Below are 16945 nucleotides of genomic sequence, written 5' to 3'. Positions count from 1 at the left end.
CGAAGGTAATTCAAATGTGTTGTAAGTAGCGTGAATAAAAGGACGCTATGTGCAAGAAGCATGAAGCGCCCTTTGAATGTATCCTGATAGCTAAAAGAGCCACGCGCACTTTGAATAAGAAAATGCTACTTGACACTGAAATCAATATAAAAGATAGGGTCGCCACCAACTCTAGCCACACGACAAAGAAGAAGTAGCACTGAGTCGGAAAATTACTTAATTTATTAATAAGAAAAACTCACAAAAGAACATTCATTGTAATGTCATTGATAAAGAATGGGATGTAGTTATTAATATGATCCAGGCATTCTTCCCGTAAAGTAAATAGGTCGTGAACACCATGCGTAAGTGCAGCCTGCAGCAAGATTCGTGAAAACACGATCTATTCCAGAGCACTTGTTTCAGATAAAAAAAGTGACACTAACCACTACACCTGTGCACATGGAAACGCTATAGGTGGGCCAACAAGGAAAACTACAAGGTAAATGGCGAAGGTAACGGCGACGTAACATCGGTACACAAGAAAAGATTGAAGGCAAAATTATTTATTCCTTAAAACATTGATGTAGTGCATCTGTAGACTGCTGTTGCATGCTAACTATGTACAATTGCTTTTGAAATACTATACGTTTCATAACAGACTCGCGTGCCCACTCGGTCCGCGGAGACAATTTCTATGGACCGTGGCCAAATTTTAATCACATGAGACAAAGAAAATTCACAAATACACAAAAATTACCAAGATCCGAAAAAGATTAGAAGCATACACACACAGTTGTAGGCACATAAACATTCACACTGAACCGAGGGCACTTCAACATATGCAACTCCCTTGTGCTGCGTTCCTCTCACGGATCAAAGTCAAGACTGCATTGGGAATCAAACTGAAAGTCTACAAAAGCCTTGGATTCCCTGCTGCAACCCAGCAAATAAATCTTTATAAGACGAAATTCGAGACCAAAAGCTAAAAGCTCCCCTCTCTATGTGACAACGCGCCACGCGGTCAGTCCAACTCACCCTTCTTCGACTGGAGCACAGCTGTGTACGCTTCCCGTACCGGCGGCAGACTGCCTCCCGCTTCTCCAGCCTCTTCCACGCTCCGCGTGGACCGGAAAACCCCAGGATGCCATTTCCGCCACCAACCTAACGCAGGTGGATTTCTCACAAGTAGCGGAAACCTCTTTGCCGACTTGACCACTACGAGCGTTGGCAATGAAAGGTGGCTACAGGACCCTTTCAGTGTATATATATATAAAATTCCCGGCAATCAGTTGCAACAATTATGCATATAATAAGTTGTTGAAAGTCGTTTGTCGTGGAAAAACTGGCCACTTCGAACATCATTATGTTTTCCGCAAACAAAGTTGTATTTCACAAATGTTATTAATTGTCTTCATAATGTTAACCACGTATAGTTAACGGAAGACGCAGAAACGATATTCCGAAAGGAATACGTATAGCGTATGTCAAATGTTCGAATTAGAATAGAGACCCCACGAACACAAATTCGCTGTGGCAGGTATGAAATATAAACTCCGTTACTCGCTCGTTACACTTGAAGACAGATGTTGAATGGGCCGAAACGAGCCGCCGCATAACAGCGTAGTTGCCTGCTAACTTCGAAAGAAGGTAGATGAGGTCCCTAGCGCAACTTATAAAATCGTCGAAAATCAGTGGGGACGGGAGAGCTTTGGTACACCCTGTTAAAAAAACGGAAAAATGGAGGCGGTACAATTGGAGAGCGATCCGCCTTCACCAACATGCATAAGCAATTCATTAATAGTTTAATTACAAAAAACTAATAATAAAAAAAATTGCATGGCGCGAGATTCGATACCTTCGGATTACGAACCCGAGCGCTTACCGCTGCGCCACGACGCTGTAGAAAACTGTTAATCGTAGAGAGTATTTCACCGCAACGGTTTCTTTTAACCGTAGATTTTCTCGACAACGGCTGAGAAGTGCATCTTGCTGCTTTGCCACATTACACCTCTGGCCATGAGCTTTTATTATGCGCAGTATGAATCGAATCTGAATTTCACAATTGGCGGCCCCCCATTGTGAGCCAGCAAGAAGTTAATCGTCTGTGCAACGAAACTAAGATGAAGTTCACTGAGAAGCATTCTCTTAGTGATTGTGTAAATCAAGAGACCGAAAATCGTAGAGTTCAAAGGAAGGTACAAACAATGTCTTTGATCTGCAAATTAAGTAAAGCTTCGATGACATTTAATGTATCTAATATATCAATAAAAGATCAATTTTTTGGGATCAGTCAAAACAGTTAATACTATTTTCTGTCCATCTGTCTATGCCTGTCTGTCTCTCTGTTGGCATGTTTACAATAGATTGTTTTAACCACCCAGTAAAATACTGTTTAGTATGCTTTCGAAACAAACATGTTTTTATTAAAGTGCTTTAATCAATGTATGAAACAAATAAAGAGTTTTTCATTTCTAAGCATTTTTACCTAACTACGGAAAAGATGTCGTGAAGGTGATGTGGTACCACCACACCTCACAAAATATCACCGATGGGGAACGCGGCGTCCATATAAAAAAAAATCTCACGTAATTAATGGATGTCCCCAAAGCCGAAATTCATAGTCTCGAAAACTATTCTGTGTTCTGCTCCAATGCATCATGGAGCTTGTCTGTAAAACATTTCTGCATGCTGCTCCATAGTTACACACCGATATTTATCTGTACAAGTACTACAAATAATATTACGTACTGTTGGTACCTTCTTACTTGGAACAAAATTATAAGCTCAGCAACAGTAAGCAGGAAGATAGGATTTTTGTAATGAGAATTCGCAGCTGTGAGAGCTCTGTGTGCGCTGAGCTTTAGCACATGGCGTGCCGATTCAAAAACACAACAGACTGCAGACTTTACTTCCCGCACATAATGCTGTTTCCTTCGAGGTATTTCTTAACGTTCGAGCACACTATATGTTCAGGAATCTTAAGAACAGCTCTCCACGCTTTAGGAAATGGGTACAATGTTCATATAGAAATTCTATTTTTACAGATGAACCCAGTTCTACGGAATCAAGCCGGTAGGAGCGCGTTGTAACATTTCTGTATCATACTTGGAGTCTGTGTTATCATTTCCACAGTTACTACGTTAGTTTATCAGAGGCAACGAATGATAATCGTTATGGCTCATGAACAGCGTAATTTATTACATGCAAACATTAAACACAGCTGCTCCACTTGTCATCTTGTTACAACAAAATCACAGTATGCACGATACATTATAGTGACCCCACGCTAGGGATCCTTCTGGCATCAACAATTTGCTTTGGTTGCTCTGTAAACGTGCCTGGGTGGAGCTTAACGTTTGGCTGATGGTGAGATCTCACATGTAAAAAAAAAAAGATGGCTAGGGCTATACTTTAATAAATATATTACCCCTAACTCTCCTCCCTAAGTAGATGCTGAGTGGTGTAGAGCACTACTATGCATACAAAAGAGAATTAGATTGAATGTCATAACACATCAAATTGTTTTATTGTTGGTGGTAGGTTAGTGGAATGTATTTTGTAAAGTGTCACCATCCTTGTTTAAAAGAATTTGCGTCTACACAGCTTTTAAAAGCAAAGGAATACGTAGTATAGTGTCAACACCCCATAAGTAACAAACTGGGACTGGTGTGTGCTACGTAGCACAGAACACATATCGGTTACTGACTGTGGATGACAACCTTCGAAAACATTGCAAATAGATTCGGTTTTGCGCTGTGTGTTGCTTTGGTTGGTAATTATGTAATATAGCGGTCACTTTAGTACATATATAGAGCTAGATTTACTGCCTTGGTATATGTTTTGGGACGGAGAGTGACGATACATGCACAAAAACAAGAATAGATGTGCTGCTTACAGCAGAGCACTTAGAGTGTAGCGTTTCTCGAGGACTGCTGGTTCGTACATGGACTGGCGGTTGAGAAAATACACTCCTGGAAATGGAAAAAAGAACACATTGACACCGGTGTGTCAGACCCACCATACTTGCTCCGGACACTGCGAGAGGGCTGTACAAGCAATGATCACACGCACGGCACAGCGGACACACCAGGAACCGCGGTGTTGGCCGTCGAATGGCGCTAGCTGCGCAGCATTTGTGCACCGCCGCCGTCAGTGTCAGCCAGTTTGCCGTGGCATACGGAGCTCCATCGCAGTTTTTAACACTGGTAGCATGCCGCGACAGCGTGGACGTGAACCGTATGTGCAGTTGACGGACTTTGAGCGAGGGCGTATAGTGGGCATGCGGGAGGCCGGGTGGACGTACCGCCGAATTGCTCAACACGTGGGGCGTGAGGTCTCCACAGTACATCGATGTTGTCGCCAGTGGTCGGCGGAAGGTGCACGTGCCCGTCGACCTGGGACCGGACCGCAGCGACGCACGGATGCACGCCAAGACCGTAGGATCCTACGCAGTGCCGTAGGGGACCGCACCGCCACTTCCCAGCAAATTAGGGACACTGTTGCTCCTGGGGTATCGGCGAGGACCATTCGCAACCGTCTCCATGAAGCTGGGCTACGGTCCCGCACACCGTTAGGCCGTCTTCCGCTCACGCCCCAACATCGTGCAGCCCGCCTCCAGTGGTGTCGCGACAGGCGTGAATGGAGGGACGAATGGAGACGTGTCGTCTTCAGCGATGAGAGTCGCTTCTGCCTTGGTGCCAATGATGGTCGTATGCGTGTTTGGCGCCGCGCAGGTGAGCGCCACAATCAGGACTGCATACGACCGAGGCACACAGGGCCAACACCCGGCATCATGGTGTGGGAAGCGATCTCCTACACTGGCCGTACACCACTGGTGATCGTCGAGGGGACACTGAATAGTGCACGGTACATCCAAACCGTCATCGAACCCATCGTTCTACCATTCCTAGACCGGCAAGGGAACTTGCTGTTCCAACAGGACAATGCACGTCCGCATGTATCCCGTGCCACCCAACGTGCTCTAGAAGGTGTAAGTCAACTACCCTGGCCAGCAAGATCTCCGGATCTGTCCCCCATTGAGCATGTTTGGGACTGGATGAAGCGTCGTCTCACGCGGTCTGCACGTCCAGCACGAACGCTGGTCCAACTGAGGCGCCAGGTGGAAATGGCATGGCAAGCCGTTCCACAGGACTACATCCAGCATCTCTACGATCGTCTCCATGGGACAATAGCAGCCTGCATTGCTGCGAACGGTGGATATACACTGTACTAGTGCCGACATTGTGCATGCTCTGTTGCCTGTGTCTATGTGCCTGTGGTTCTGTCAGTGTGATCATGTGATGTATCTGACCCCAGGAATGTGTCCATAAAGTTTCCCCTTCCTGGGACAATAAATTCACGGTGTTCTTATTTCAATTTCCAGGAGTGTACTTTTGCATAATTTCACTCTCTGAAGTTATACAGAATAATATTTTGGGGTAACTCAACATTTAGACAAAAAGTATTCACTGCTCAAAAGAAAGCGGTTAGAATAATGTGTGGGAATCATAGTCGTACATCTTGATGGCATCTTTTTAAAAAATTTGGAATTCTTACAACAGCCTCACAATACATCTACTCACTAATGAAATTTGTTCTAAAAAATATGGACCAGTTTAAAAACAACAGTGACATTCATGATTATAATACCAGAGAAAAGGAAGACTTACACTAACCTTTGCTCAACCTATCTTTGGCACAGAAAGGGGTAAAATATGCTGCTATAAAAATTTTCGACAAATTACCAAATGAAATAAGGTGTCTGACAGACAGCAGTAATAGCTTCAAAAATAAATTGAAAACATATCTCCTTGACAACTCCCTCTATACCATAGATGAATTCTTGAATAAGAATAAATAAATCTATAAATATAGTATATGCATTTTGTGCCATTTAAGGGAATGGGGTAAATAATAGAAATATTAATCTTTAACTCTGTATTGTAATATATATACATTAAAAATTTTTGTTTCATATGTGCATTTCTTGTGCACATGACATGTTCCACATCATAATGGCTACCATACCATGCGATTGATCAATGGAACACACAACTAACTAAATAACTAACACAGAACTCATCTCTTTATTATGGTTTCAGTACTGTCATCAGATTTTCTGTAACTTGTATGGAAATGATTCTAACGCCATATGTGACTATATGAAGCTTTACTTTTTTCACAGACAGAATGTCGCCATGCTGTGTAGCGTCCATAACCATGTGGTAACTAGTTTTATCCCTTGTCCCCAGCAGAGGGCTCTGGTTTACTGGTTCGCGAGGTGCCTACTTATCGCCTCTCTTGGCTCGTGGCGGCCTATCGGACCTCTGGAGGGCTCCTCCCAACTGCCTGGCCCGATCAATATACCTCAGCTTACCAGCCGCATGTTGCTCGAGCAAAGCTCCCGTTCTCTCTGACCAATTTGTGTATCATACATATCGTCAACATCAACAAAAGCAAAATGAGAATAATGGAATGTAGTCGAATTAAATCGGGCGATGCTGCGGGAATTGGATTAGGAAATGAGACCCTTAAAGTAGTAGATGAGTATTGCTATTTGGGGAGCAAAATAACCGATGATGGTCGAAGTAGAGAGGATACAAAATGTAGACTGGCAATGGCAAGGCAAGCGTTTCTGAAGAAGAGAAATTTGTTAACATCGAGTATTGATTTAAGTGTCAGAAAGTCGTCTCTGAAAGTATTTGTATGGAGTGTAGCCATGTATGGAAGTGAAACATGGACGATAAATAGTTTGACAAGAAGAGAATAGAAGCTTTCGAAATGTGGTGCTACAGTAGAATGCCGAAGATTAGATGGGTATATCACATAACTAATGAGGAGGTATTGAATAGAATTGGAGAGAAGAGAAATTTATGGCACAACTTGACTAGAAGAAGGGATCGGTTGGTAGGGCATATTCTGAGGCATCAGGGGATCACCAATTTAATACTGGAGGGCAACGTGGAGGGTAAAAATCGCAGAGGGAGACCAAGAGATAAATATACTAAACAGATTCAGAAGGATGTAGGTTGCAGTAGGTACTGGGAGATGAAGAACCTTGCACATGATAGAGTAGCATGGAGAGCAGCATCAAACCAGCCTCTGGACTGAAGACCACAACAACAACAACAACGACATATCGTTTGCATCCTCTCAGTGGGAAACACACTGCATGTGAAAAGCCTGCCATTTAAACCCCATTGGCACTCAGTCGAAAGCTGTTTCAAAGCCAGCGCAAGATGCAGGTCCTTCTTGAGATGTTTGCGTTTACCCAGCAGCATTCTGGCGGTATCAATAGCGTTTGTAGTGTCTAAACTCACTGGTGCAAGTAGACCGGTTGGGCGTTGTATCTTTTACCTTGTTTAATCTCTTTGGAAGCCTTTTTCCCCAAGCATTCAGTGCTTGTAATGTTGTTTATGTTGGGTGCAGGGAATGGCAATTGAATCTCAATGTAGACAAGTGTAATGTGCTGCGAATACATAGAAAGAAAGATCCTTTATTGTTTAGCTACAGTATAGCAGGTCAGCAACTGGAAGCAGTTAATTCCATAAATCATCTGGGAGTAGGCATTAGGAGTGATTTAAAATGGAATGACCATATATAATTAATTGTCGGTAAAGCAGATGCCAGACTGAGATTCATTGGAAGAATCCTAAGGAAATGCAGTCCGAAAACAAAGGAAGTAGGTTACAGTACACTTATTCGCCCACTGCTTGAATACTGCTGACTGGTGTGGGATTCGTACCAGATAGGGTCGATGGAAGAGATACAGAAGATCCAACGGAGAGCAGCGCGCGTCGTTACAGGATCATTTAGTAATCGCGAAAGCGTTACGGAGATTATAGATAAACTCTAGTGGAAGACTCTGCAAGAGAGATGCTCAGTAGCTCGATACAGGCTATTGTTTAAGTTTCGAGAACATACCTTCACCGAAAAGTCAAGCATTATGTTGCTCCCTCCTACGTATATCTCGCGAAGAGACCATGAGGATAAAATCAGAGAGATTACAACTCACACAGAGGCATACCGACAATCTTTCTTTCCACGAACAATACGAGACTGAAATAGAAGGGAGAACCGATAGAGGTACTCAAGGTACCCTCCGCCACACACCGTCAGGTGGCTTTCGGAGTAGATGTAGGTAACTTTCTGAACAGCATGGCAGCGAGCTGGTATGACATGGGCATACAAAAACTGCCACAGCGTCTACAAAAATGAGTCTACAGAAATGGTGATTATGTCGAAAAACAGCTAAATGTTCAAGCTGTAAACTGATGTAAGCCATTGTAGAAAATAGGAAACCATACTTTTGGGATTACTTTCGTACAATCTCAATTGCAAGGAAGGCGGAAGAACCACAAGGGGAAGGTTGGTCTCCATAGCCTGGGAAGGCAACTAATCTAAGTGGGTAAACCCTGAAAGCAAACCGACGGGAGCTTACAACCTTGGTAGTAACATGATTAATCGTAACAATCCTTATCCACCCAACAACATTTTCAATGAAAGCATGGAGGACAAACTTAGGATATAATTACCCCAGGTGGTACTCAACGCACCATCGCCTCGGACGACGTTAGTGGGCCTTTGGATTCTGGGGAGCCCACACCAACATGCTACAAGAATGAGTTGGAGCATCCTGAAATCTCTAGAAATAAGATACGGCATTAACAATGCAACTACTTCGCCACGCTGAACGTCGACTCCTCGCTCAAGATGGGCAAGCTGAAGCATCTGGATGACACTCTGTCACAAAACAAGATTCTTATCACAGCGGTACAAGAGACCAGGTATACAGATGAACATGCCTTTGAATCTCAGGGTTATTGAATCATCAAGGGCAAAGTGGGACGTAGGAAGATGAAGAACGTCCCTCACCTGGGAACTGGATTGATTGTCAGTAATAAAATACTTCATTCAGTTATTGACTTCCATTCACCTAATAGTCGAGTGTCGCTATTAACATTTCGTTGCTCCAACAAGGTCTAAACCATTGTGAATGTTCAAGCACCTATTGACTAGGACAACAAGAAAACCCCAAAGGCATAGACCAATTTTGGGAAGAATTCGATGACGCTATCGGCAAGATTCCAAAGTGGAATACAGTCATATTATTGGGTTATTTTAACGCCCAGTTAGGAACAGAGTGGAAGTATAAATATGTAGTGGGGAATACCCAGCTCACATGCGCACTAACCGAAATGGATAACAACTTGTGGGACTATGTAAAGCATATAACCTAGTAATGAAATCAACGGCCTCTAAGCATCTACCAAGAAAACAGAAGACATGGACTTCACCCAATGAACTCCTAGGAGAGTTTCAAATACATCATGTGGCCACTTATGAAAGTCCTGTAGAGAAGTCCAGAATGTGAGAGTGTTAAGAGGGGCAAACGTGGAGTCAGACCACTACCTCTCAAAAATAAAGTTCTGATTTCTATCAAGGAAGTCTCAAACCCCCAAACTTACCAGTTTGACTTGGAAAAACTGAAAACCTGCAATATGCTTACGGAGAGAATGCAAACACTAGAGCATGAATGCAACAACTGGGACCAACTAAGGGACAAATTACTACAAGCCGCAACAGAAGTTGCCCGACTAAAGACACAGAAGAAACATGAGTGGTGGACAAGTACCTGCGCCCAAGCGATAGCAAAGAGACAAACAGCTTGGCTAAGATGGAGCTCACAGAAGTCCGAAACAAGTAGGAGGAGTTCATAGAACAGCGCAGGCTAACTGCCAAAAACATCAGGCAGGTTAAACGTCAGTACATTCAGGACCAATTGACTCAATTAGATGAAGATTTCAAGAAGAATAACGCTAGAAACTTTTACCAAACTTTCAAGCGAAACCTTAGGAGCTAAGCCCCACCCAGTTTACACTTCAGAGGACCAGATGGCAACATATCCTATAATGACAAAGACAACTGCCGCATATTGGCCAAATATTTTGAGAATCTCCTTAACTGTGAGTCCCCTAAAACCTCCTTTATCTATCAAGACAGTCTCAGACAACCAAACTCTCACCTTCCAACAGAAGAAGAAGTTAAAAATATCATTCAGTCCCCGAAGAATAAGAAAGCACCAGGGGAAGACGCTATGGTTGCAGAGCTGTGGAAGCAGGCTGGAGACAAAGCAATCAGCAAGTTGACCGAGATCCTATGTGACATTTGGTATACTGAGAAGTTACCAGATGACTCGACATCTGCTCTGATCCACCCCTTACACAAGAATGGTGATTTAAATGACTTTAACAATTATAGAGGGATCTCATTGATACGAGTCACCTATAAGATATTATCTAAAGTATTATTAAACAGAACCGAACCTCAATTGGACCCAAAACTTGGAAATTATCATGGTGGTTTTAGAAAAGGATGTTCTTGTGCAGAACAGATCGTTAGTTTGAAGTCAGTATTAAGTCAAATCAAACTAGCGAATAAACAGTACATAGTTACTTTCGTTGACTTCAAAAAAGCACACGATTCAATCAACAGACATACTCTTATGAGAATTGTGCAGGAAATGGGCCTGGACCAGCAAACCCACAGCCTTATCCACAAGACCCTGAGTAACACTAGATCATGAGTAAAGTTCACAGGAGCAGTTTCGGAAAGCTTTGAGATAAAGACAGGAGTTAGACAGGGAGATGAACTTTCAACTCTTCTCTTCAACTGTGCACTGGACAAGGTGATCAGAGAGTGGCGAAAAGAAATGGAAGTACAAAATATACAGAGCGGTATTTACCTGGGATACAAACGGAAGGGACTAGTAGAAGACTGTTTAGCTTTCGCAGCAAGCTCAGTGGAAGTAGCAGCAAAAGAGCTCAAAATCCTCAAACTCCAGGCTGCCAAGGTAGGACTTCAGTTGTCAATAGGAAAGACAAAATATCTCATCAACATCAGTGATACTCCCAGTGAACTACAGTTGGAGCAAGATCAAATTGAGAAAGTTGACAGACTAAAGTGTCTAGGAGAATGGCTGGAACCCAATCTATCAGAAGGAACAGCACTAACAACTCGGATTAATAAGTTACAATTAGCATATCGATTAACCAAGAATATCTATCATAAGAATTGCCTATCTTGCAATTCCAAACTAAAACGCTACCAAACAGTTATCCTCCCTGAAGCCCTATATGCCTCAGAATGGTTGAATCTGAACAGGAAAGGCACAGCAGATAAACTAAAGATTCAGGAGAGGAAGACTCTGAGAAAAATTCTGGCACCGATCAAAACAGATGATGAGTACAAAAAACAATCGAACCAGGAGCTATACAATCATACCAAGAAAATCACAGATGTAGCCAGGAAGAGGCGCCTCGCTTTCTACGGACATATCACAAGGATGGACCAAAGAAGACTGACCAACCGACTTCTCAACTACTGGAAGAGCAGGAAGACCGTGACACCATGGCTGATAGAAGTCAAGAAAGATATCCAGCAGCTGAGTGTAACTGAAAGTGACGTTAGAAACAGACCACTTCTCAGAAGGATACTAAAAGAAAAGAGGTTTCAGGACATATCACCCCTTAAGAAGACCGGCGCCCTGTGGACAAAAGACAGAAAGGAGAAACATAGCCAGGGAATGCAGGATTACTGGGCAAACATCAAGTCCCTCTCCAGGCTGAAAAGTTGAACATAATAGTCCTTAGCTGGCTCATTCGAAAGAAGAAGAAGTCAAAATATATTAGCCTATACCATTTTGGAAAGAAAAGCTATTCCAACCTTCGGTTATCGTTAGTATGAATAAATATGGTATCACCATATTGGGCAAATTGACTGGAAGGCCTTGTTAACCTAGGAAAATTTATGCACTTCTTAAGTTGTACAGATGCTTTGCAGTCTGGATCAGATTTTGAGTCGTTACGGCGCATTGTACTTGTGGTTTAATACCTGTTGGATTAGGTAATTTAATCCAGAAACGGTAGCTTGCCGCTGAAATATTGTTACACGAAATTTGTCACTGAACCGTGGTTAAGCAATTCAGTATGATTTTTATTGCATAATGCTCGTGCCATTCTGAATTCCTTGTAGTTATTAAACCTAAAAGGGGCATTTATTCGTAAATTAGCTCATTTTTCATTATTTGTAATACATTCATTATTACCAGTACCGCTCAAACTAGAGTTCTCCTGAGATTATATTCGAATTTTGTGGAAGAGATTGAGTCTTAAAAATTTCAAGGTTTAAATTATTTATAGCCATTTGTCAGTCTGACATCAGTAAATTCAAATATTTGAATATTTACGCAACTTTTCTGCAATGCTATGGTTTAACACTTTAAAGCGTTTCATTTTTCTGGTTAAAAAAAAAGTATTTGAAATGTAAATTTCGTTTTTAGTCTGTTGTAATGATTTGAATGTAACTGGCCATTTACCCGTGCCTTTAGGTCCTGTTGGGTGATCCTGTTATGGCAGGTGATGGCGTCTTTTTAAAGGTCGTTGTCCTGAATTTGATATTGTATAGCTTTTGAAAACTTTTACATTTAAGGTGCAAATAATTTTATTATGAGTAATGTGTGGAATGACCTTTCAAAATAAATTTTTGTTAAAGCATGTTATTTAATTGTGTATCGTGTTAGAAAGATTACTGCCTCTACTTATTGCAGCCTGGCCATCCTGCCCAACAGCTAATTATGCCGACACCAAGGTGACGTAACATACCAAGGTTACTTCATCCCTGTCAGAAGGCATTCTCCATTCCGTTAAGATGACGCTATAGTTCAGTGATTCGTGATGTACTGGAACCTCATACTTCTTTAGAAGTTCAGTCATATTTCCGTCGATCCCAATTGCTTGACTGTTTTCTGTATTTTTAGGGGCGATTTTTACTTCTTTTGGTGTTATAGATTCTGAAGGGCCTTAGGTTGACGCTTAGTCATATAAAATTTCTTTGGAGAATTCTTTGTTTAACTTCTTATTATTTTCGTTAGCGTTTATCCTATCTGTTATGTGCTCCCTATACTCGAGATTCGCAAATTTATTTTAATTTAACTTTGCGGCCGGATGCATTACCTGTCGCGACAGTCGTAAGTTCCCCGAGGTAGGGAATTCATGTCTGCTACCTATGAACAATGTAACCTTTGTTCTGTGTGAGATCATATTTTAACTGCTTGTGTAGCGAATGGTTTCGATCCGGATCTGGTTAACTTTCCTGCCTCGCTAGCTAACACGCTGCATGTTACGGTACATGGGCAGGGGGGAACTTTTCGTTTCATAATTTTTTATGATATTCATGTCATCTTTCATTAATATCCTTATGGGAGTTAATAGTGTCCCAGAATGGTTTTTACTATATCTGTCATATTCTTGGTCTCATTAATTCTAAAGTGAGCAATTTTGAAAATGTCCTTTTCTGTTTCAGGCGTTTCAGCACTTACGCTGATAACTGTTACTTTCCAGATTTTCAGGTATAATCATTCAGTGAAGATGCAGTTTTAACCTCATCAGTTCTTCGTTAGTCACTTTTATGTTCCATGGATAATTTGTGCAATAAGAAGTAATAATGTGAAACGTTTTACATTCACATGACAACTTAATTTTTAAATATGGCTATACCTTGTACATTTATAAAGTAGTCTTCTCTTAGTTTTGACAGATGTGAGTTAGTAATCGCTGCCCACCATCTATTACATGTTACAGCAATAAAAATTCTTCTAAACAAAAGAATGAGTTGTCAAGGAGAAACCTTTTTAGTTGTTTTCAAATTTTGCTTCGCTATCTGTCAGGCATTTTATATCCCTGGGTAAGTTATCAAAAATTTTTGTTGCAGAATTTTGCACTCCTTCTTGTGTTGAAGACAACCTTAACATGAAGTAATGAATGTCATTTTCCCTTCTGGTTTTGTTACTATGTACATCATTAATACTTTTGAACTTCAGTGGATTATTTGCAACAACCTTTGTGAGGAAATAAATATACTGTAAAGCAGCAGTCAAAATCCCAACTCTGTAAACACACACCTACAAGATGATCATAGATATGTTGCACATATTACTCTTACAGAACATTATTGAGCAATGAAGAATTTCTTTCTTAAAGATGATTTCCCCTTGATCATTATTTAATATATTATTAAATGTAAATATGAAAAATATGTCAACTTTCTGATTTGTCTCCCCCCAAATTTGAGAACCATTCTAAGTGCAACTATGGCTGAACTAAGTTTGTTTAGGAGTTCCAAAATGAGTTTTTTCTAGTTTTAAGTCTTATCAACATGAACACCTAAGAATTTTGAATATTCCTCTCTATTTATTATTTCCTTATCATGTGTTAATACTTGATGTAGTACCCATAAATGTGCAGAACTGGAGATGCTGCATCTTCTTAAAATTGAGGGTGAGGCCACCCACAGAAACCCAAGACAATTATACTTTTAAAAACATTGTTTACTGATTCTTCTGTTTCTTTATGTACAGTTGTTTTAACTGTAGTACCAACATCATCTGGAAAAAGAACTAATTCTGCTTGTTGTATACTGGAATTTCGATTATACATAATTATAACAAACAATAGTGGACCTAAGATTGAGCCTTGGGAAATCCCATATGTGATTTCTGCCCAGTCAGAATAATTTGGCCGGACTATATTGGTTGCAGGTGGCAGCACTAGCAGTGGAGAGTATATAAGACTTGCTAGGGTGATGCGAAAAACAGTGCAGTCGTCGTTGTCATAAAGTGGAAACAGATAGACTTATCTGACTCCACTAAGGACAGTATCATTGACTTTCGAGTCAAAGATGCAAGCGTTTCCGAAACGCTGTGCTTGTAAACAGTTTGTGTGCTGTCACGGTTAAAGTATACCGTGCATGGCAAAACGGGTTACCCAAAATCGGCGCCAGGAGACCTGTTGTGCACCACAGGCCATAGATGAGAGGAGTGACAATGACTGTGGAGACATTTTAGAGCTAATAGATGCACTGTTGTTGAGCAACTGACTGACCAGATGAACCAAGGGACTACCAACAGCGTCTCCTCAATAGCTGCTCAGTGGTGGTTGCTGCATATGGGCCTCTGCAGCAGGCACCTGGTTCATACACCCATACTGACTACTATCCTTTGACGAATAAGGCTGGAATTTCCGAGCCAGTACTGCAACTGGAGGTCAACTGATCAACTGAGTGGCGACAGGTGGCCCTTTCCTGTGAATCGCGTTTTACGATCCATGGGACTGAAAACAGACATGCTGCAGCAATCATACTATGGTTCCAAGCCGGAGGAGAGTGCAATACGGTCTGAGGATTGTTTTTGTGGTATCCCCTGGGTGATCTCGTCATTTTGGAAGGCACAATGGATCAACACAAGAATTCCCCTATCCTTGGGGATGATGTCAGTACTAGGGTAAGGACATGTTTATACTTGCTCTCTTGGTTATTTTCGTGAGTATCTTCTATAACTTTAAAACTGATGGCCTTAAAACATTCTTTGTTTAAAGGGAGAGTATTGTCTGCAGCTCATGGTCTTGCGGTAGTGTTCTCACTTCCGGTGCATGGGGTCCTGGGTTCGATTGCCGGCAGGGAAGGGATTTTCCCTGCCTCAGGATGACTGGGTGTCGTTGTGTCGTCTTGTTCATCATTATTCATCCCCATTATGGTCGGAGGAAGGCAATGGCAAAGTACGTCCGCTAGGACCTTGCCTAGTCGGCGGTGTGGGTCTCCAGCATTGTCCCCTACACTCCTTGGAGTATGAGACATCATCATCATCATTCCTTTGTCTAAATTTACTGAAGAATTTTAATTAAAAATGATTTTTGTGGGATCAGTGATATGAAGTTTTCCATCTTAGTCCATCTATCTATTTTCTATTTGTTTATTAACAAGAGAGTTATAGGCCTACTGGGGGATGAAGCAAATAGGTTATCGAATGTGGAATTTCTTGGTCTAAGATCCAAAATGTATCCATATCTTACAATAGATGTGGACACCCAGAGGTGAGCTAAGGATGTGAGGCATGCCACATCATGTGTCCTCATGGTTGAAGACTACTTGCAGTGCAGTGGTGGTAACCAGTTGATCAATGTAATTAATTTACTTACCAATTAGATACCAAAAGTGCATCCATGTCGCCCTTACCCTACTACTGATGTCCACATCTACATGCTGTTTATCCTCCACATGATTAGCATCACCAAGCAGGAGAATGCAAGGTGTCAGACAGCAGTGTACATGCGTGATTCAGAGAGCACCGCCATGAGTTTACTGTAGCCCCTGGCAGCCAAATTCGCCACATTTAAAATCACTTGAGAATCTGTGGAGCCACCTTGAGGCTGTTCGTGCAGTGGATCCTCAGCCAAGAAACCTAGTTCAGCTGACAACATGCACTGGAGTTGACATGGCTACAAATCCTTGGTGGTACCTTTCAGAATCTGATACACTCTCTTCCTGTACATGTTGCCATGGTCTGCATTTGCAAAAAGTAGGGTGTTAAACTTTGTAGGAGAATCTGTGGAACCACCTTGAGGCTGTTCGTGCAATGGATCCTCAGCCGAGAAACCTAGCTCAGGTGGCCACAGCACTGGAGTTGACATAGCTGCAAATCCTTGATGGTACCTTCCAAAATCTGATTGAGTCTCTTCCTGTACATGGTCTGCATTGCAAAAAGTAGTGTGTTACACTTCGTAGGGATATAAAATGGAATGATCATGTAGCCTCAGTTCTAGGCAAAGCCTGTGGCTAATTTCGATTTATTTGTAGAACAGTTGGGAAATGCAATTAGTCTGCAAAGAGGATTCCATATGAAACACTCGTGCGACTCGTCCGAGAATATTAGTAAAGTGTGGGCCCATACGAAAGTAGTGGTTATGGAATAGATACAGAGAAGGGAGGACGAGTGGTCATAGGGTTATTTGACTCGTGGCAGAGTGTCACAGAGATGCTAAAGAAACTGAACTGCAGGCTCTTAATGACAGGCAAAAACTGTCCCTAGAAGGCTTAGAAAGTTTGAAGAAGAAGCTTTAAAGGACATATT

General features: G+C 41.8%; 1 protein-coding gene across 1 annotated transcript in view; it reads right to left on the bottom strand.

Moving 5' to 3' along the window:
• LOC126234842 (ankycorbin) overlaps positions 1 to 16945 on the bottom strand; it is a 198024-nt gene that overhangs the window by 105818 nt on the left and 75261 nt on the right. The window lies entirely within an intron of this gene.

This window comes from Schistocerca nitens, chromosome 2 (genome assembly GCF_023898315.1).
Source record: "Schistocerca nitens isolate TAMUIC-IGC-003100 chromosome 2, iqSchNite1.1, whole genome shotgun sequence".
NCBI lineage: Eukaryota > Metazoa > Arthropoda > Insecta > Orthoptera > Acrididae > Schistocerca > Schistocerca nitens.
Note: the sequence above shows the minus strand (reverse complement) of the source record. Positions and strands in the feature narration are given on the sequence as shown.